Raw genomic sequence first — 22,767 nt, forward strand, 5'->3', positions numbered from 1 at the left:
CTGCAGGCAGGGCATTCCACACCCTTACTACCCTCTGAGTAAAGAACCTACCTCTGACATCCGTCCTATAACTACCACCCCTTAATTTAAAGCTATGTCCCCTCATGTTAGCCATCACCATCCAAGGAAAAAGGCTCTCACTGTCCACCCTATTCAATCCTCTGACCATCTTGTATGCCTCAATTAGGTCACCTCGTAACCTTCTTCTCTCCAATGAAAATAACCCCAAGTCCCTCAGCCTTTCCTCATAAGACCTTCCCACCATACCAGGCAACATCCTGGTAAACCTCCTCTGCACCCTTTCCAATGCCTCCACATCTTTCTTATAATGCGGCGACCAGAACTGTACGCAATACTCCAAGTGCAGCTGCACCAGGGTTTTGTACAGTTGCAACATGATCTCACGGCTCTGAAATTCAATCCCTCTGCCAATAAAAGCTAACACACCGTATGCCGCATTAACAACCTTATCAACCTGGGTGCCAACTTTCAGGAAGCTATGCACATGTACACCAAGAACTCTCTACTTGTCAACACTACTAAGAGTCCTTCCATTAGCCCTATATTCTGTCCTCCTGTTAGTCTTACCAAAGTGAATCACCTCACACTTTTCCGTATTAAACTCCATTTGCCACCTCTCGGCCCAGTTCTGCAGCTTATCTGTGTCCCTCTGCAAACTGTAACATCCATCCTCACTGTCTACAACTTCTCCGACTTTGGTGTCGTCAGCAAATTTACTAATCCATCCTTCTACACCCTCATCTAGGTCATTTATAAAAATGACAAACAGCAGTGACCCCAAAACAGATCCTTGAGGGTACACCACTTGTAACTGAACTCCAGGTTGAATATTTCCCATCAACCACCACCCTCTGTCTTCTATCAGCTAGCCAATTCCTGATCCAAACTGCTAAATCACCCTCAATCCCGTGCACCTGCATTTTCTGCAGTAGCCTACCATGGGGAATCTTGTCAAACGCTTTGCTAAAATCCATATACACCACGTCAACTGCCTTACCCTTATCCACCTCTTTGGTCACCTTATCGAGTTTTTTGAAAGGTTTCTGAGGCATGACCTACCCTTCACAAAACCGTGTTGATTATCCCTAATCAATTTATTTCTCTCTAGATGATTATAAATCCTATCCCTTATAAATCTTTCCAAAACTTTGCCCACAACAGAAGTAAGGCTCACCAGTCTATAATTCCCAGGATGGTCTCTACTCCCCTTCTTGAACAAGGGGACAACACTTGCTATCCTCCAGTCTTCCGGCACTATACCTGTAGCCAATGACGACATGAAGATCAAAGCCAAAGGCTCTGCAATCTCCTCCCAAGCCTCCCAGAGAATCCTAGGGTAAATCCCATCCAGCCCAGGGGACTTATCTATTTTTATACACTCAAGAATTGCCAACACCACCTCCTTACGTACCTCAATCCCGTCTAGTCTACAACCTGGTATCGCCGTATTCTGCCCGACTACACTGACTTTTTCCTGCGTGAATACTGATGAAAAATACTCATTCAGTGCCTCTCCTATCTTCAGGCTCCACGCACAACTTCCCACTGATGTCTCTGACTGGCCCTAATCTTGCCCTAACCAATCTTTTATTCTTGACGTACCTGTAGAAAGCTTTAGGGTTCTCCTTGATCCTATCCGCCAAAGTCTTCTCATGTCCTCTTCTAGCTCTTCTTAACTCTCTCTTTAGCTCCTTCCTGGCTAATTTATAACTCTCCAGGGCCCTAACTGAGCCTTCACATCTCATCTTTACATAAGCCTCCTTCTTCCTCTTCACCAGAGATTCAACTTCCTTAGTACACCACGGTTCCCTCGCTCAACCACTTCCTCCCTGCCTGACAGGTACATACTTATCAAGGACTTGCAGTAGCTGCTCCTTGAATAAGCTCCACGTTTCAGATGTTCCCAGCCCCTGCAATTTCCTACTCCACCCTATGTATCCTAAATCGCGCCTAATAGCCTCATAATTACCTTTCCCCCAGCTATAACTTCTGTCCTTCAGTATATGCCTATCCCTTTCCATCACTAAGGTAAACGTAACCAAATTGTGGTCACTATCACCAAAGTGCTCACCTACCTCCAAGTTTAACACCTGGTATGGTTCATTATCCAGTACCAAATCCAATGTAGCCTCACGTCTTGTTGGCCTATCTACATACTGTGTCATGAAACCTTCCTGCACACATTGGACAAAAACTGACCCCTCTAACGTGCTTGAACTATAGCTTTTCCAATCGATATTTGTAAAGTTAAAGTCCCCCATAACAACTATCCTGTTACTTTCGCACCTATCCAGGATCATCTTTGCAATCCTTTCATGCCTTCTCCTGATTATGCCTTGTAGCTCATGGTGTAGGGGGTAACAAATTAGTATGGATAGAAGGTTGGCTAGCTAACAAAACAAAGTGTAGGTACAATTTTTTTTCTAATTGGCAGGATGTAACAACAAGTGGTGTAGCACAGGGACAAGTGCTGGGGCCTTGTTTTTTTTCACAGTTTATACAAATGATTAGTTGTGAAATTTGCTGGTAACAAAGATAGGTAGGAAAGTAAATTGTGAAGAGGTTGCACAGAAGTTACATTGAATGAGTGAGCAAAGATCTGGCAAATGGAGTATAATGTGGAAAAATGTGAAATGGTCCATTTTGGCAGGAAAAATAAAAAAGAAACATATTATTGAAATGGTGAGGGATTGCAAAGCTGAGATTCAGAGATCTACTTATCTGAGTGCATGAAGCACAACAGGCGAGTATACAGGTATAGCAAGTAATTAGGAAAACTAATAGAATGTTATTGCACATTGTGAGGGGGATTTATTGCAAAAGTACACACAACAATGTGGTTGACACCTAAATGGCCTAGCAAGCTACTCAGTTAAGGGCAATTAGGGATATCCAATGAATGCTGGCCCTACTAATGATGCCCAATCCCATAAATGAATTTTTAAAATTCTTCATTTGTACTTGACACTGGTGAGACTACATCTGGACAGTTGTCTACAGTATTAGTTCTCTTATTTAAGGACATATATAAATGTGTCAGAAGCAGTTCAGAATAGGTTTACTAGACTAACACCTGGAATGGGTGAATTGCCTTATGAGGAAGGGTTGGACAGGTTAGGCTTGTATTCACTGGAATTTAGAAGATTAAGAGGCAACTTAATTGAAACTTTTAAGATCCTGAGGGGTCTTGACAGGGTGCAGAGGATGTTTTCTCTTGTGGGAGAATCCAGAACTGGGGGGCCACTGTTTAAAAATAAAGGGGTGCTCATTTAAGAGAAATGAGGAAAATGTATCTTTAAGAAGGTTGAGTCTTTGGAACTCTCTTCCTTTAAAGATAGTGGGAATGGAGCGAAATTTTCCTGTCTTGCTCGCCATGGGAATCGTAGCGAGTGGGACAGAATTTGGCAGACCGTGCAAAAGTGCGTTGACCACAGGTGGAAATTTCTGGTCCTGGGGTGAGTGCGGTTGGAAACCCACCCAGATGCTTTGAATGTTTGTAAGGCAGAGCTGGATAGATTATTGATTAGCAAAGGAGAGTGAAAGGTTATTGGGGGTCAACATGAATGCGGGGTTGAGGTTACAATCAGATCAGCCATCATCTTATTGAATGGCGGAGGAAGCTCGAAGGGCTAAATAGCTACTCTTACTCCTAGTTCATATGTCGATGGTGGACAGGCTTTGAAGAGCCAGGAGGTGAGTTCCTCTCTGCTGAAATCCCAGCCTCTGACATTCTGTCGTAGCCTGCTCTAATCAATTTGACTCCTTCTGTTCTCACCCTTTTACATGATATATTTACTTGTCAACATCCTGGGCTTACCAGTGACCAGAATCTGGTCCAGTTCTGATCTTTTAATGGAAGGATAGTAATTGAAGTAGCTGAAATGTTTTGGGCCTAGGATACAAGGAGCTCCTGCACTGACGTCCTAGGACTGAAATATTGACTGACATTGTCCAAAATCGGTTTTTTGTGCTAGGTATGACCCAACCAACGGACAATTTTCTCCCTTATTCCCATGGACTGCAGTTTTGCTTGACCACTTCCATCACTTTGCTGATGATCAGCAATAGAATGATGGGGTGATAATTAGCAGGGTTGAAACCCAGGCAGTTTCCCACATTGCTGGGTAGATGCCAGTGCTGCAGCTGCACTAAAATATTTGGCTAAAGGCTCAGCTAGTTTTGGAGCACAGGTCTTCAGTTCTATTTCTGCAATATTGAATTGCTCATTCAGAAAACTAAAGGAAACATGATGAACCAAATGGCCTCCTGCGCTTGAATCATTGTGTAATTATTTGACAGAAATTCCTCTTCATCATAGGTTCCTTTGAATGTGAACATTTCCTAATCCCTTACCAAATGGCCACCTTCTGTTCTGTAACTATTTTGTGGCTTCATTTAAAACAAATCCTACCAAAGTGGCTGACTTCCCTCATTTAGTCTGTCTTCATCCCACCTGCAGTCTCGTTGCACCATCCTCATCACTTAGTTTCCCATCAAATTGTATCATCACAAGACTGGATACCTTGCACTGAATTCCCCCTATCTTTGTCATCTGATTTTACAAATAATTTTGTAGGATAATGGAGCAATTTTATTTATTGAGCATTTGATTATCAATCTAAAATGGCAGTGTGTCACAAGCCTCATTATAAGGTTCTTTTAATAAAGGTTGTGATTTCGTATTGCACCAAATATTTGTTTAGGCATAGCCTGAGCAGTTGAACTACATGGTTTCCAATTAACAGAGGATATTCATGAATCCAAGGACTGCTTGTCACACTTTCCACTCGCTATATATTGCATTTTGTGTAACTTATTTTTCTTTGTTTATGGAATGTAACTTTGAAGTGAGATGTTTTTTATGATGGGCAACAGTGATAGGAAAATTCAAAATTTACTAAAGCCTGCCCACATACCCCACCTGCTGGCTGGTTATATTGCAACTGAACTGTTACAGCTGCACCATCTGAGCTAGGATGACAGTAGAAGGGATAACTTAAACAAAAAAATTCTATTAAATAGTTTGTTTTATAGAAAATTAGAAGTTGCACCTTTTGAGCCAAAGGTTTTTTTTTATCTTTGCAACAAATTCTGTTGTTTTATATTGAAGAGCACGTTAGACAATAAAAGAACGTGTCAAGGGTGATAGGAAAAGAGCAAATTTGGAACCTGAATATTGCCAGTGTAACGCAGTGGCACTATTGTCCTTTGATAGCAAGTCATGCGTAAACCAAATGTTTGATACAAGACAAAACCTTGTTGGGTGTTAAAACACAACATAATTCACTTTGTTTTCGATAGTACATAGAAGCGTAGCTTATTTGGAAGGAGTTGAATTGCATTTTTAGGGTTTCATAGAATCATGGAGGTTTACAGCATGGAAACAGGCCCTTTGGCCCAACTTGTCCATGCCGCCTCTTTTTTAACTCCTAAGTAAGTCCCAGTTGCCCGCGTTTGGCCCATATCCTTCTATATCCATCTTACCATGTAACTGTCTGAATGCTTTTTAAAAGACAAAATCGTAGTCACCTCTACTACGACCTCTGGCAGCTTGTTCCAAACATTCACCACCCTCTGAAAAAATTTCCCCTCTGGACCCTTTTGTATTTCTCCCCTCTCACCTTAAACCTATGCCCTCTAGTTTTAGATTCCTCACCTTTGGGAAAAGATATTGATTATCTATCTGATCTGTTCCCCTCATTATTTTACAGACCTCTATAAGATCACCTCTGGACCTGCTATGCTCCAGAGAAAAAAATCCCAGTCTATCCAGCCTCTCCTTATAACTCAAACCATCAACTCCCGGTAGCATCCAAGTAAATTTTTTCCGCACTCTTTCTAGTATAATAATATCCTATCTGTAACAGGGTGACCAGAACTATACACAATATTCCTCAAGTGTGGCCTTACCAATGTCTTGTACAACTTCAACAAGACATCCCAACTCCTGTGGTCAGAACACTGAAACCAAACATGCCGAATGCCGCCTTCATCATTCCGTCCACCTATGACTCCACTTTCAAGGAGCTATGAACCTGTGCTCCTAGATCTCTTTGTTCTATAACTCTCCCCAGTGCCCTAACAGTAACTGAGTAAGTCCTGCCCTAGTTCGATCTACCGAAATGCATTACCTTGCAGCTATTTAAACTCCATCTGCCATTCGTCAGCCCACTTTCCTTCCTTGAAAAACAGGAGACGACCCCATAATTTGACCTAAACTTTTAAGTGATCTATGCATCTCTAATTTTGACCTCTTGGATCATCTCTGATTTTAATTGCTCGTTCGTTGGTGGCCTTACCTTCAGCTGTCAAGGCCTTAAGCTCTGGAATTCCCTGCCTAATGATTTCTGCCTCTCTTTAGTCTTTTAAGATGCTTCTTGAAATCTGTTTGTTTCGGTGAACCACTTGTTATTTGCTGTAAGATGTCTTCATAAAGCTCAGTGTGAAATTTTGTATAACAGTGCTCCTGTGAAGCACCTTGAGAGTTTTTTTACTATGTTAACGTAATGTAAGAAATTGGAGCAGGAGAATGTCCACTCAAGGTCATGAATGAACTTGGACTTGCGCAGCACTTTTCAATACTTGTATCTATTGATTCCTTTCAAGTTCAAAAATCTATTTATTTTAGCTTTGAACATGTGCAATGATTCAGCCTCAACACCCTTCTGGGTTACAGAACTCCAAAACAATTTGCAGACCTCTGAACAAGTTTTTCCTCGTATCAGGCGTAAGTGGCTGACCTCTTGACTTCAGATGATGATCCCTAGATCTAGACTGTGCAGCCAGGGGAAACAGTGTCTCAACATCTACACTGTCAAAGGCCTTTCTATGTGTCAATGAGATCACCACCCATTTTTCTAAACTCAGTATAGGCACATTCTGTTAAAACTTTCCAAGGAATCAATCTTGTGAAAACCTGTTGTGATCCACATTTTTCCCCCTCTCTCCTCCCAATCCCCCATTTCTGCCATTCTCACTCAGTCTTACAGCTCTTGACTATATTGGAAGCCTCTACTTTTAATACTATCATTAATTGCTTAAGTTAGCCACAAATGGATCACTTTACCCATGGGGTTTTTTACTTGTAAGTGGAATGTATATGTGTTGACAATTATGAAATTTTTGTTTAACTATTTGCCAATGCATTTCCACTGTCTTGCCTCTTATTCTAATTTCCAAATCTGCCATAGCCAAACAATCTGTCACCTGTGTAAAAGCAAAACACTGCGGATGCTGGAATCTGAAATAAAAACACAAAATTTTGGAAGATCTCAGCATGTCTGACAGCATCTGTGGGGAGAGAATAGAGCCAACGTTTCAAGTCTAGATGGCCCTTTGTCAGAGCTCTAATCTCTCCCCACAAACCTGCTGAAATTTTCCAGCATTTTCTGTTTTTGTGTCATCTATGTAATTGGTTTTAATTAATTTCAACACTCTTGTTTTGAATGTGTGTGCTTCACTCTCAAACTGGATGTGAAATTCTTTTGCATTTTGATCTTTCTGCTCCAGAGTATCCTTTATTTCTAATTCTGTCTCATTACACAAGACATGATGCAAAATAACCTCTTTCCTTGGTTGGTTCCATGACACTTCCACCTATACAGATTCTACTTCCTGTTCTTCCAAGCCAATATCCTTTCTTACTGTTGCCTTTATATAATTTATTATCAAGGCTATCCACCTGCACAACCATCTACCCTCCCCCCCCCCCCAAAATACTACATTATTTTGTCTGTCTTTTCAAAATATTGGATAATTAGTGCTCAACCTTGGTGACCATGTAACCATGTCTTTTCAATGGATATCAGAAAAAACAATTTTCCTCCGTGTCATTATTTCACCCAATTTGTTATGAATGCTTTGTGCATTCAGATAATGTAACTTGCTCATTTTTTCTTGGTTTGACCTTACTTGCTGATGCACTCTTCCTGTTTATTCCTTCCTGTGGCACTGCTTATCTTTACCCAGATTGCTATGTTATCCCATGGCCCTGACCTTTCTTGTGATATTTATACCTCCCCCTCATCTGAGCCCCCCAGAAGCCCCCCTTCACATTTTACTTTGAAACGCTCTGCAGCATTGGTTATTCAATTTAGTAACATACTGGTCCCAGTCTGACTTAAAGAAAAACAATAAATGCTGAAGAAACTCACTAGGTCTGGCAGTATCAGTGGAGAGAGAAACAGTGTTAATGTTTCAAGTCTGAATGGCTCTTCAGAGCACTGACTTAAGTGGAGTTTGACCCAATGAGGACAATCATGCACACTTATTAATTTGTATCTAAGCTCTTCAATTTCCCTTAGAACCTCACTCCTCCTCACTATCTTATTGGTTGTCATGTTAACATGACAATTGGATTCTCCCACTCCACTCTAAATTTTGTCTAGATGTGAAGTGTTTTTCATTCTGCACTGGTCAGGCAACACAACTTTCAAAACTCTTTGTTGTGGCTGCAGAAAACAACATCAAATACTTGAATGTACTGTCAGCTGTTGCTACCACATTTGCTTTTCCTTCTTCTCACTTGAATGGCGTCTTGTACAAAGGTGCCATTGTCAGCTGATCCATCCTGCAGTCTTTGTCTACTCCATGCAGGCAGCCAAGAACCTTGTTCCTCTTGAATAAGGGAAAAAGTTGCAGCTTCTTCAACATGGAACCTGGAGTTCCCTGACCTGTCTGACTTACAGTTACATCTTCCAAGTCAGGTTGGAACATTGGCCAGATCTGTACCACTTACTTATCTAAGGGCTGTGGCTGATTCTTCAGGATCAGTGTCCAGGTAGCTTGATGCCCTACAATGTCCGCACCTCAGACCCGAACTCCATTATCCTAAGTTAAAGCTGCTTGATGTGCAGGTATTTAGTGCAGATGTGGTTGTCCAATATCACAAATATTCTCCACAGACTCCTGCATTCTGCAATTGTGGTCCATTACCTGCACTGTCATCCCTAACTAACTCATTTAGTTAATGTGTGTTTTATATTTATAATCAATTTGCAGTTTTTAGATTTTTAACTAATTACTTGATCTTTTAAAGTTGTGAGTAATTAATTAAATATTTTACCTTTAACATGAAACACGGTTTAATTTATTATTTGTCATTTGTATTAGCATACAATATTTATATTTATATAGATGATCTGGAGGAGGGAACCGAGTGTATGGTGTTGAAATTTGCTGATGACACCAAGATTGGTGGAACGGCAAATTGCGCGGAGGGTGTGGAGAGTCTGCAGAAGGATCTAGATAGGCTGGACGAATGGGCCAGGAACTGGCAAATGGAATTTAATGTCGGCAAGTGCGAGGTGGTCCACTTTGGTAGGAATAATGGTAGGAAGGACTATTACTTACGTGGCGAAAAACTGCAGCAGGCGACGGTGCAGAGGGACCTCGGGGTCCTTGTGCATGAGTCGCAAAAACCCAGCCTGCAGGTGCAGCAGGTGGTCAGGAAGGCGAATGGGATGCTGGCCTTCAACGCGAGGGGGATTGAATATAAAAGTAGGGAGGTCTTGCTGCGGCTGTATAGGGCACTGGTGAGGCCGCAGCTGGAGTACTGTGTGCAGTTTTGGGCGCCGTACTTACGCAAGGACATTTTGGCCTTGGAGGGAGTGCAGAGGAGGTTTACTAGGCTGATACCGGAGTTGAGGGGGTTGAGCTATGAGGAGAGGCTGAATAAACTAGGCTTGTACTCGTTAGAGTTTAGAAGAATGAGGGGAGATCTCATTGAGACGTATAAGATGATGAATGGGATGGATAGGATAGAGGTGGAGAGACTCTTCCCACTCAGGACAGTAGGACTAGGGGGCACAGCCTCAAGATAAAGGGGGGGGGGGGCAGTTTAGAACGGAGTTGAGGGGGAACTTCTTCACTCAAAGGGTGGTGAATCTCTGGAATTCTCTGCCCGTTGAGGTGGTGGAGGCTGCCTCGCTAAATATTTTTAAGACGCGGGTTGATGGGTTTTTGATAAGTGAGGGGATTAAGGGTTATGGGGAGAGGGCGGGAATGTGGAACTGAGCCACGACAGATCAGCCATGATCTTGTTGAATGGCGGGGCAGGCTCGAAGGGCTAGATGGCCTACTCCTGCTCCTATTTCTTATGTTCTTATACAGTGAAAAGTATTGCTTCTTGTGCTATAAAGACAAAGCATACCGTTCTTGGAGAAGGAAATGAGTCATAGCTAGGGTGTAGAGAAAGATCAACTTAATGCATGATAGGTTCATTCAAAAGGCTGACAGCAGCAGAGAAGAAGCTGTTCTTGAGTTGGCTGGTACGTACCCTCAGACTTTTGTATCTTTCTCCAGATGGAAGAAGGTGGAAGAGAGAATGCTCAGGGTGTGTGGGGTCCTTAATTATGCTGGCTGCTTTGCCGAGGCAGCGGGAAGCGTAGTTGCTGGATGGGAGGCTGGTTTGCATGATGGATTGGGCTACATTCACGACCTTTAGTAGTCTCTTGTGGTCTTGGGAGAGCAGGAGCCATACCAAGCTGTGATACAACTAGAAAGAATGCTTTCTGTGGTAGACCTGTAAAGATGGGTGAGAGTCATAGCTGACATGCCAAATTTCTTTAGTATTCTGAGAAAGTAGAGGCGTTGGTGGGCTTTCTTAACTATAGTGTTGGTATCGGGGACCAGGACAGGTTGTTGGTGATCTGGGCATCTAAAAACTTGAAGCTCACGACCCTTTCCACTTTGTGTCCATTGATGTAGACAGAGAAGGGAATGTTCTCCGTTACGCTTCCTGAAGTTGATGACCATCTTCTTTGTTTTGTTGACATTGAGGGATAGATTACTGTCTGCACACCAATTCACCAGATTCTTTATCCCATTCCTGTACTCTGTCTCGTCATTGTTTGAGATCCGACCCACTACAGTGGTGGTGTTCGCAAAATCAAGTTGGAGGGGAATTTGGCCCCACAGTCATAGATGTATAAGATGTATAACTGGGGGCTGGGGACAACCTTATGGGACACCAGTGTTGAGGATGATCGTGGAGAAGATGATGTTGTCTATCCTTACTGATTGTGGTCTGTGAGTTAGGAAGTTCATCACTGAGTCGCAGAGGGAAGAGCCAAGACACATGTCATCGAGTTTGGAGATGATTTTCTTGGGAATAATGGCATTAAACGCTGAGCTGTCATCAATAAATAGGAGTCTGACATAGGTGTCTTTGTTGTCTTGGTGTTCCAGGGTTGAATGCAGGGCCAGGAAGATGGCGCCTACTGTGGACCTGTTGCAGCAGTCTGGGAAGCTGGCATTAATTTGGGCCATGACTAGCCTTTCAAAGCACTTCATAATGATGAGATGCTTGGCTTTTCTTAGTTACCGGAATGATGGTCATTGTCTTGAAGCAAATAGGGACCTCAGATTGTTGTAAAGAGAGGTTGAAGATGTCTGTGAATACCCCCACCAGCTGATTCGTGCAGGGTCAGAGCGCTCGTCCGGATACCCAATCTGGGCCAGTTGGTTTCTGTGGGTTGACCTTCGAGAAAGCCGCTCTGACATCTTCAATGGTGACCCCATCTAGGGCTTCCAGGTTGGAGGGCATGCTCTTACTGACCTCTTGCTCAAAACAGGTGTAGAACATATTGAGCTTACCAGGGACGGGTACGTTGGACCTGGCGATTTTACATGCTTGGTGGAATCCAATTTGGCTTCCACCAGGACCACTCAGCTCCAAATCTCACTGCAATCCTAGCCCAGTGTGGGCAAAAAAGAGCTGAATTCTAGAGATGAGGAGAGAATGACTGTCCTTGCTTCAAGATGATGTTTAACCGCATGTGATATCAAAGAGCTAGAGCAAAACATGTGAGCAACAGGAATCAAAGGGAACAGTCTGCACTGATTGGAGTCGTGTCTGGCACAAATGCAGATGATTGTAGATGGCCAATCATCTCATCCTCAGAACACTGCTGCAGAAGTCACTCAGGATAATGTCCTAGGCCCAACCATCTTGAGCTGCTCCATCAATGAACTTTCTTTCATCACAAGGCCAGAAGTGACTGACCAGTGATCAGTTCCATCCTAACATTTTGATTTGATCTGATTTATTATTGTTACATATATTAACATACAGTGAAAAGTATGGTTTCTTGCGCGCTATATAGACAGAGCATACTGTTCATAGAGAAGGAAAGGAGAGAGTGCAGAATATAGTGTTACAGTCATAGCTAGGGTGCAGAGAAAGATCAACTTAATGCAAAATAAGTCCACTCAAAAGTCTGACAGCAGCAGGAAAGATGCTGTTCTTCAATCAGTTGGTACGTGACCTCAGACTTTTGTATCTTCTTCCCAAAGAAGAAAGTGGAAGAGAGAATGTCTAGGGTGTGTGGGGTCCTTAATTATGCTGGCTGCTTTGCCGAGGCAGCAGGAAGTGTAGGCAGAGTCAGTGGATGGGAGGCTGATTTGCACGATGGATTGGGCTACATTCATGACCTTTTGTCGTTCCTTGTGGTCTTGGGCAGAGCAGGAGTCATACCAAGCTGTGATCCAACCAGAAAAAATGCTTTCTATGGTGCATCTGTAAAAGTTGGTGAGAGTTGGAGCTGATATGCCAAATTTCCTTAGTCTTCTGAGAAAGTAGAGGCATTGGTGGGCTTTCTTAACTATTGTGTTGGCTTGGGGGGGGACCAGGACAGGATGGTGATCTGGACATGTAAAAACTTGAAGCTCTTGAACCTTTCTACTTCATCTCAGTTGATGTAGACAGGGGCATGTTCTCCTTTACACTTCCTGAAGTCGTTGACAATCTCCTTTTGTTTTGTTGACATTGAGGGAGAGATTATTGGTGCTGCACCAGTTCACCAGATTCTCTATCTTTGGTGGATGTCCTTAGATCATATCTGGCTTTCTTTATAAGTCAGTGTCGCCTGACTTGAATGCCTCCAATTTGGACTTCAGCAAGTAGCATAAATCCCTGTTCATTCATGGTTTCTGGTAACATAGCAGTTTATGCTTTAATGCTGCAAGAAATATACAACATTCAGCCTGGGTTAATGAGTGACAAGTAATGTTCGAGCCACACAAGTGTCAGGCAATAACCTTTGCCAATAAGAGAATCTAACCATCTCCCCCTGATGTTCAATAGTATCACCATTGTTGAACTCTCTATCATAAACATACTGGGAGTCACCATTGACCAGAAACTGAACTGACCAGCTGTATAAATATTGTTGCTATCAGAGCAAATCAGAGGGTAGAAATCATATGGTGAGTAACACACTTGACTCCCTATATCCTGTCCACTATTTACAAGCCACAAGTCAGGAGTGTGATGAAATAATTTCCACTTGCCTGGATAAGTGAATCTCCAACAGCACTCAAAGCCTGACACCATACAGCAGAAAGCAGCTGCCTTGATTGGCACCCTGTCTAACACCATAAATATTCACCCCACCACCAAGCCTCAGTGTATCGTTTACACAATTCACTGCAGCAACTTGCCATGTCTCCTTCAATAGCGCTTTCCAAACTCTCAACCTCATCCACTGAGAAGAACAGCAGGCGCATAGGAATACCACCACCTGCAAGTTCCTTTCCAACCACACACCATCTTGACTTCAAGCTATATTATCATTTCTTCATTGTTGCTGGGTCAATATCCTGAAACTCCCTCTTGAGCACCATTGTGGGTGTTCCGACAACACGTACTGCAGTGGTTCAGGAAAGTAGTTCAAAGTAAAAAGAAAATTACAAATATTAGAAGCAAAATGCCTCTTACTTCTATACACTGAATTAAGAACATAAGAACATAAGAAATAGGAGCAGGAGTAGGCCATCTAGCCCTTCGAGCCTGCCCCGCCATTCAATAAGATCATGGCTGATCTGTTGTGGCTCAGTTCCACTTTCCCGCCCTCTCCCCATAACCCTTAATCCCCTCTCTTATCAAGAACCCATCAACCAATTGTCACACTCAACATATACTCCAATTTTGAGCTCAACATGATACACTCCATTCATGACCACTCTACAACTGGAGGTGGAATGTAAACATGTTTGTATTTACTGGATAGTCCAAACTTTGATACTTGCCCAAGTTCAATTTCACTGCACATAACGTGGAAGGAGCAGAAAGTAGGAGAGAATGGGAAATAGCTGCTTTGAAGATTCTGGTTGAGGATGTTAGATAAACATACCAAACATGGAGTTGGTGGAGGACACTAGGAGAACTTAGTGTAAAAAATATTATGAACAATTCAGGATATGCTTAACCAACATACATGTTTTGTGCATTTTAATTTATTTGTTTTGATTCTTTTCTAGGAAAGATGATGTCACCATTGTAGCATTAACAGTAAAATGTATTTTTACTCTTGATGTATAAGAGGTTGGTTCATAATGGCAGAACATTACAATCTAAATTTTGCCATTGTTTGCAGATACTTGTACTATATTGGCTATTTTGTATTCTAAGAAGGTGGCGAATAAATGTCAGATTTGAACATATCAGTACTGAAATTGAAAAAAATTAGTCCGCAGTATCTGCATTAAGACTGTATATTTGCGTATTTCACCATGAAATAACGTATTGTAATATTTTGAAAAAATAGTCTTGAGGCTAGTGTAGGCTTCATATGAGAGATATACCTTTGGTGTGCTTGTGTTTGAACTTTGGGTTCATGGTGTAATTTGCAATGTACTACAATGTCAGAGAGGCTGTTTATGCAGGGCTCAGCTGGTACATTACTATGTAGACCCTTGGGATATACAGGGAGGAGGAAAAGTTACGAAAATACATGAACCGTAAACAGTGAAGTGGTGACAGCATGATTATGACTTTGAAGAAGGAGGCCCAGACAAAGGACACTGAAAGGATTCCCTGTAAAAATATGCATTGTTCTAATTTATTAGCCTGATTATATTTCAGTAATAACCCTAAAATATTCTAATTTTGTTTAAGTTCAAAAAAATTATCAAAACATATTCACAGTTTAAAAGCATCTCCTGTATCAGCAATTAAAATGAAATGAATTACTTTGAATGATACCAGGAATGAAAATTTGCTAAATGTGCAAATTAGATTTTTTGCATAGTTAAATCTGTTGCATTACCAATACGAAGAATATAAACACAGTTTTTTATATAAAAGAATGTGGTCTCAGTATTGAATTTCAATGCAGTAATCACATCTTTGACTGAAACTGTATTTCAGTCTAGACAATTGAACTAATCATTACCAACACAACTGCTGCTTAATTTTGTACAGCAGATTAAATTATAAGGATCGTACCCATCTGTGAGACAAAATTGTTGAGTCTGCTGTGCTTTTGGGCTGTAGTGATTGATGTGTATTGTTTCTGATGTGCAGCTTCTGGGTGCTTGCCATAACAAAAGACCCGCGTCAGTGTATACCATGATGCAGACTAGTCGGTGCTTTAATGCAGGGCTAGAGCCATTTTCTCTCCCTTTCTTCTGTGTTCAGTGGAACTGCTGATGTGCTGCTGATTGCTGCAAATCTGAAACGTTGATCTTAGAAATCGCATTAATAAGTATTGTAGAACTGTTACAGTTGGGATAGCTTCTTTGTTTATATGGAAGATTTTCTTAATTGGAAGCTGAATATTAAATATTATGGTGAGTTAACGCCTCTTATACTTTCTAGTTACGTTGTTAGGTCAACTTCAGAGGTTAACTGAATTCAAATTTTCAGTTGCATGGAGTCAAATTTGATGAGTTTCTATTGTTTATTTTTTAAAAATCTTTGATTTTCTTTGTATCATTTTATAGATCTGCAGAACAATTACTGGCTGAATAAATTATTAGTAATTGTAGCAGAAATGTTTTCAAGGCCCTTGCATTTTGTGATTTTAAAATATATGTAAGAATGAGAATGCCCTGTACTGGCTGTCAAAGGGGCATAAAGATTTTGTTAAAATCACCCAGCAAGGATAGCTGGATTTGAGCTTTAAGAATTGAAATGTGAGAAGGTCCTTAAAATGGTTGACTTCTTGTGTGTGATAGAGATATGCCAACAATGCGTCTGGAATGATGTAGCAGTTTGTAATTTAGCTGGTTGATGTGAATGGCAGAGAACCACACAGTATGTAATGTATGGAGTATTTTTCTGATTAGTCATATCTGAATATCTTGCGTTGCTGTTGAAGATCAGTGCTGTTTTCAAACTTAATGAAATACTGGCTTGTAATCACCACCTTTTCCTTTCTCCCATTAAAAGTATGTGACCAGACCCTACTCCAAATTGAAATTTGCAACATGTAAAAGTTGAAACAGTTATCAAAGAGCATAACTTAATATAAATATGACCTGTGTTGCAAATCCTTTATTCAACTTTCCACATTAATGGCCGGCATTTGTTTTGGAGCCTCAGTCTTATTTTGCTTTGTTCCAGAACTTGTTTCTTGGTAATTAACCACAGTAAATTTTGTTATTCTATTCAATTGTTAGGTTATTGCTCAATGCCTCTTTTGAAGTTTTATGCATTTACATTGGGTATCAATATCCTTATTTATGCATGCATTCTGAACTTTGCATAAGTGATCTTGTGTGTTTCTGAGTTCATACCCAGTAACCAAGTCGTCAAACCGAGTCTTCAGTACCCTATTCCTCTTGTTTCATCATCTCAACATTCCGTGACTCCTATTTTAAGTTTGCAGATGAACACCACCTCCATCCTAGATCCAACTTACCCCTGAATATATTTCCTGTCATTGCGCCTCATTTTAGCTAAATCACATCAGCTGCCACTTTCTCATCTGTATGTGTGCAAGATCGATTCTGGAGAGTTTTGATCTGCCTGATCAAATAACTACATCTGTTCATACTTGTTAAACACTTTAACATGATGGAACAACTAGAATTAATAACTGCTTTGGATATATGTCTTAACATCTGCTTGGGAATATGGTAAGCGTTTAGTACACTTTAACGGTGAATTTTTGCACCACAGGTTTTTTTGGGCTAATTTTGTGCTGCTAGTTTTACACTAAATTTATTGTCAATGTTGTAGAAATGGCATTTCAGTGGTGAATCACATCAAAGTGGGTTTTGTACGATGTAACTACACCTTTATGAAATAGATTGTGGATTGAAAAGAGTTGTTGTATTAGCAAAATATTTTGAAAAGGGCACTATTTTTCTACTGTTCAGCATAACTTTCTAAACATAAGTGCGTAGAGTGGAAGATCCATGAATCAAAACTGAAGAGACTGGCCTAACTTTCCAAAATATGAAGAGAGCAGTTCACTCACCTTACCTCTTACCACTGGTCTATCTTTGCTTTTGAAAACTAGCCAGATTGTTTGGGGGTACGTGATATCAATTTGTTTGTTTCCTCCCCGTTCCTGACTGTCCAGTACAGGTTAGCTAATACGCTGAACTGCATGAACCATCATGCTATTAGGTCTATCTACACTGAAGTTAGTGAAATCGGTGACATGGACTTTGTCAGACCTACTAGGAAGACTAATTGGTTTTCACATTGTTGCCTGTTAAGTGATGGTGCACCAGGAACAGGTGAATGCAGCTCGACACTATGAATGTGGTTCCCTTTTCAAAATATTGATATGATTAAACTCTTTTCAATCCACTAGGCAGAATCTTTATTTATTTCATTAAAGTACAGCCAAATTGCTGAAGAGTCTCTTTATTGTGGTTAGCTATTGAAATACACTTCTGCAGCATATAATTGACTTTTATTCTATACCCTTTACTAAAAAAGATGATTGATCTATGGAAGAATTTGTTTTGATAAAATGTAATACTTAAAGACTGCACTATTAATTACAATTGTTTTGCCTGAACTTAATGTTTGCATGAAAACTCTACTGTTTTTCTGCTGTTCCTTCATGAACAAAAAAGTTTTAAGAACATTAAGTACATTTTTAAGTAGCCATACAGTAGGATGCTATTCAATTTCTGTTAGCTGTTGTTTTAAGTTCTTGAGCTCAACATTAAAACTAATCAAGTTGGTAGCATCTGTCATAAACTCACCTCATGCTGGTTTAAAAACAGTGAATTGGCATCTGAAAGGTGCCAATGTCATATGTAACAAAAAAAGTGTGATCCATTCATATGTCCTAATATTGAAACATATTTTGAGATTGTCTGTCTATTCATTGAGGCTGGGATATTTTTATAATTGAGGTTTATATTGTGATGTATTGCAATATCTTTAAATTTAGGGGAGAACAGGGAGGAGAGTTCATGTGAACTGTGCTGAATTCTGCCTGACAACAGATCTCGGCGTTGGAGCTGTTAAAGAATAAAGGAAGGCCAAGATTGTGTTTTTTCAGACAATGGTGGACATAGTTTTGATACTGCTAAACAGATTTAGAGTCTCTAAGCTCCAGGGAAATATTAAGAATGTCAGATTGTGAAAGGTTTGAACTATCCCTTGATTCCAGGATAGTATAGAGCAGGGGTCGCAATAATAGCTCATCAAAATGTCTACCTAGATACAAGGACCATGTGATTCACACAGCCATGGGGAAGAATGCAGAAGAAGCCATTACAAAAACTGGATTTCTCACAAAGTTATCTGCTGAAGTCCAAGAGAGAGAGAGTGAGAACAACCCGAGGCTTTTTAACTACACCAGAATGTGAGTGAAAACTCTTACTCAGATTGAAGACACCAGATTCGTGAGGAGTTAAACCGAACCTGGAAAATTTTTCTAGTCTGAGCTCTGAGAAGACTTTCTTGTAATATGCATACCATGAAGGACTGTTCTAGGGTTTAAGGTTACCAGGCTAAGAAAGAAGAAGAACAGGTGCAAACCCTTAGAAGCTCTGTTTTCAAGAGCAAAGAATGTTTACATTAAGGACGGTGTAATGTATACCTATGAAGTGTGTTTTTTAATTATCCTAAAAATAAGAATATGGGTGGCGCAGTGGCACAGTTGGTAGCATTGCTGCCTCACAGTGCCAGGGACCTGGGTTCGATTCCCGAATTGGATCACTGTCTGTCTGTGTGGAGTTTGCACATTCACCCCGTGTCTGTGTGGGTTTCCTTTCAGAGTCTGAAAGACATACTGGTTAGATGCATTAGCCATCCTCAAATTCTCCCTCCATGTACCCAAGCAGGCATCGGAGAATGGTGACAAGGGGATTTTTACAGTAACTTCATTGCAGTGTTAATGTAAGCTTACTTATGACACAAATAAAATAAATGGAAAGGGCAATAGTCTTCTGTGGTTTTAAAGATAAGCTTCCCACAAAGATAATGTTTAGTCAATAGTGTTTTTAACTCTTTGGTTACAATAAATGCCTTAAAATGTGAAATCTTAGAATGTCATTCTTTCAACAATTAACATAAAGTTTGAATTTTTAAAAAGTTATTGATCCCAATGGGTATCATAGTTTTAAAGTCCAGCTGTCTCAACCTACCAGAAAAATTAAGCGGGTCAAACAGCAACTTCAACTTTTGTTTGTTCCTCTTGAGGTTTTGAGCTACTTTAGTTATTACCTTGGATTATTGATTTTGTTGTGCAGTGGTCTCTGTCATTGCTGTTTTTACCATTAGGGAGAGTCACAAAAATTAACACTTGGAGAAAGTGAGTTTCTAGTCCATAATCTAATCAAAAAGTTCACAAGATAAATTGAATAAGCATGAAATGTTGCTAGTTTTAAAATAGTCAACTCTGAATTACACAGGAGCTTTCAACTCCTTGTTTTTTTTAAAATGTTGCTGCTTATTGATCTGTTTTGTAAGAATTGAGTTGTTTGGTGCAATGCAGGGATAACAACACAGCCGCTGGTTTCAATGCCATTTGCATTAATTAGTGTTCTGGGATTTTAGCCGATTTTTGAGGCGTTGAATTTTTCAACTGTTCACTTACGTGAAAATCATAATTAAGTGCTGAGGAAAAATGGTAAGATGGTATGACAAGTTCATCACTCAAAGTTAAATATGTCAGGTGATTTTTGAGAGGACCCAATCTGTTATCAGATTAGTCGACATTCCACCTTGCTATTGGGCAACACATGGAATCATAGAAACCCTACAGTGTAGAAATAGGCTATCTGTCTACACCGACCACAATCCCACCCAGGCCCTCCCCCCATATCCCTACACTTTTACCCGCTAATCCCTCTAACCTACACATCTCAGAACACTAAGGGGCAATTTTAGCATGGCCAGTCAACCTAACCCGCACATCTTTGGACTTTGGGAGGAAACCGGAGCATCTGGAGGAAACCCACGCAGACACAAGGACAATGTGCAAACTCCACATAGACAGTGACCCAAGCTGGGAATTGAACCCAGGTCCCTGGAGCTGTGAAGCAGCAGTGCTAACCACAGTGTTACCATGCTGCCCTATGTATGGGAGATGGCTCTAACTGTTTGTGTGGATTGCTGGGGGAAATGTGGATTGCAGGAAATGGTGGAACTGTGTTTGGGTAGTCGTGGGGGGTTTTGCAATTGGAGTTATTTCTTTGGCCTCTAATATAACACGTAGAGAGACTCCTGAGGTTTTGCACAACTTGGAGGGTGTGAAATATGAGGTTTAATATGCTGTCTCTTGTGAGTTATCATAACTTACTATCTTTACATGTTATGGCTGCTAACGGTGCCATAATTGAAGACTGCTCTGAGGGAAAAATTCCTAGTTATGTATGTGTGTATCACTTTCCCAGAAGAACCCACTTCCTGAAGATTATAGAACATTTATGGTTGTGTGTGTTATAGTTCATCAACTTTTTTTATGCACAAAATGACAGCTTATTTGAAACAAAACTACTGCAGAAAATACAGATGCATGGGATTGAGGGGTGATTTAGCGGTTTGGATCAGGAATTGACTAGCTGATAGAAGACAGAGGGTGGTGGTTGATGGGAAATATTCAACCTGCAGTTCAGTTACTAATGGTGTACCGCAGGGATCTGTTTTGGGGCCACTGCTGTTTGTCATTTTTATAAATGACCGAGATGAGGGTGTAGAAGGGTGGGTTAGTAAATTTGCGGATGACACTCAAGTCGAAGGAGTTGTAGACAGTGCGGATGGATGTTACAGTTTGCAGAGGGACATAGATAAGCTGCAGAGCTGGGCTGAGAGGTGGCAAACAGAGTTTAATGCAGAAAAGTGTGAAGTGATTCACTTTGGAAGGAGTAACAGGATTGCAGAGTATTGGGCTAATGGAAAGACTCGGTAGTGTGGATGAGCAGAGAGATCTCGGTGTCCATGTGCATAGATCCCTGAAAGTTGGCACCCAGGTTGATAGGGTTGTTAAGAAGGTGTACGGTGTGTTAGCTTTTATTGGTAGAGGGATTGAGTTTCGGAGCCGTGAGATCATGTTGCAGCTGTATAAAACTCTGGTGTGGCCACACTTGGAGCATTGCGTACAGTTCTGTTCGCTGCATTATAAGAAAGATGCGGAAGCATTGGAAAGGGTGCAGAGGAGGTTTACCAGGATGTTTCCTGGTATGGTGGGAAGGTCTTATGAGGAAAGGCTTGAGGCACTTGAGGTTGTTTTCGTTAGAGAGAAGAAGGTTAAGAGGTGACTTAATTGAGGCATACAAGATGATCAGAGGATTAGATAGGGTGGACAGGGAGAGCCTTTTTCCGCGGATGGTGATGGCTAACATGAGGGGACGTAGTTTTAAATTGAGGGGTGATAAATATAGGACGGATGTCAGAGGCAGGTTTTTTATTCAGAGGGTAGTAAGGGCATGGAATGCCCTGCCTGCAGCAGTAGTGGACGAGCCAACTTTAAGGGCATTCAAATGGTCATTGGATAGGCATATGGATAATATTGGAATAGTTTAGGTTAGAGGGTCATTAGATTGGTTCCACTGGTCGGCGCAACATCAAGGGCCGAAGGGCCTGTACCACACTGTAATGTTCTATATTCTATATATAAAACACACAGTTAACTTTCTACAGATTTTAGGTTGCTTTTCTCTATCATTTAGTTAGCTGAAATAGTACAATTGCATTCTGGGAAATTGAGCACACTGCACATGCTCAGACTGCAGGGTCTGCCTTTCGTTCACAATATTATTGCACTGGGCAAAAATATTAATCCAAACCCAGGCTATTTGAATAGATTGAGACATTACATTAAATGTTAATGAATACACCAAAAAAGGCAAATGATAATATGTGGAAGTTAGTTATTTTAGCAACTGAGGAAAAAGACTGCAACCGGAAATGTTTTCACAATACATTTTACATGATTTGATTGGCCCAAACAATGATGATGAAGTGGGATACCCAAATATTATTCCTGTGTGGTTTCAATTCTAAATATTTTCACAAAGAATTTCAGTATTGACAATTGATATAAAAAGTATGATTCAGATTGTGATAAAGAAATTCAAGTTTAAGATATCAATGGCTAGAATTTTGTCAGAACATCTGGAGCCCCAATGATCTTGTTGAATGGCGGAGCAGCTCGAGGGGCAGGATGGCCTACTCCTGCTCGTAGTTCTTATGTTCTTATAAGCTGCTGAGAGCTACTTAATGATTGTCTATCATAAATTCAAACAACAAAATTCACAATGCTAAATTAACTCACCCTGTAATCTAGTAACAATGCTCCATGTGGCATACATTGGACTGGATTTCACCAGCTGTAGTGGATTGTGGGTGGTAAACGAAGGCAGTTATAGTGTGCCCTCCTGAGCCAAATAAGTGCCAATTGAAAAGTTTGCCTCACCACTGACATTTTACACTCTGTGGCTTTGGGGACTACCTGGTGAACTCCTGACAGCCTCTCTACAAGCGCCGCCAAGACCAACGCGCTGACAGCCTTTCAATTGGCCAGCAGCTGTTGGAGATGGGCTCCCATCGCT

At 40.9% G+C, this 22,767-nt stretch overlaps 1 protein-coding gene across 3 annotated transcripts in view; it reads left to right on the top strand.

The window, feature by feature from the left end:
- The window catches only part of LOC145346825 (focal adhesion kinase 1), a 572,567-nt gene that overhangs the window by 93,821 nt on the left and 455,979 nt on the right, over positions 1-22,767 (top strand). The window contains exon 1 of one of the 3 annotated variants that reach the window (XM_080194612.1): positions 15,573-15,591. The exons of the other annotated variants lie outside the window; for them this stretch is intronic. The gene's annotated coding sequence lies outside the window, so the exon portion shown is untranslated. Of the gene's footprint in view, positions 1-15,572; positions 15,592-22,767 lie in introns of those variants that run through there. 3 annotated transcript variants of the gene reach the window in all.

Source organism: Carcharhinus amblyrhynchos, chromosome 8, assembly GCF_965287045.1.
Source record: "Carcharhinus amblyrhynchos chromosome 8, sCarAmb.v2.hapA, whole genome shotgun sequence".
Lineage (NCBI taxonomy): Eukaryota > Metazoa > Chordata > Chondrichthyes > Carcharhiniformes > Carcharhinidae > Carcharhinus > Carcharhinus amblyrhynchos.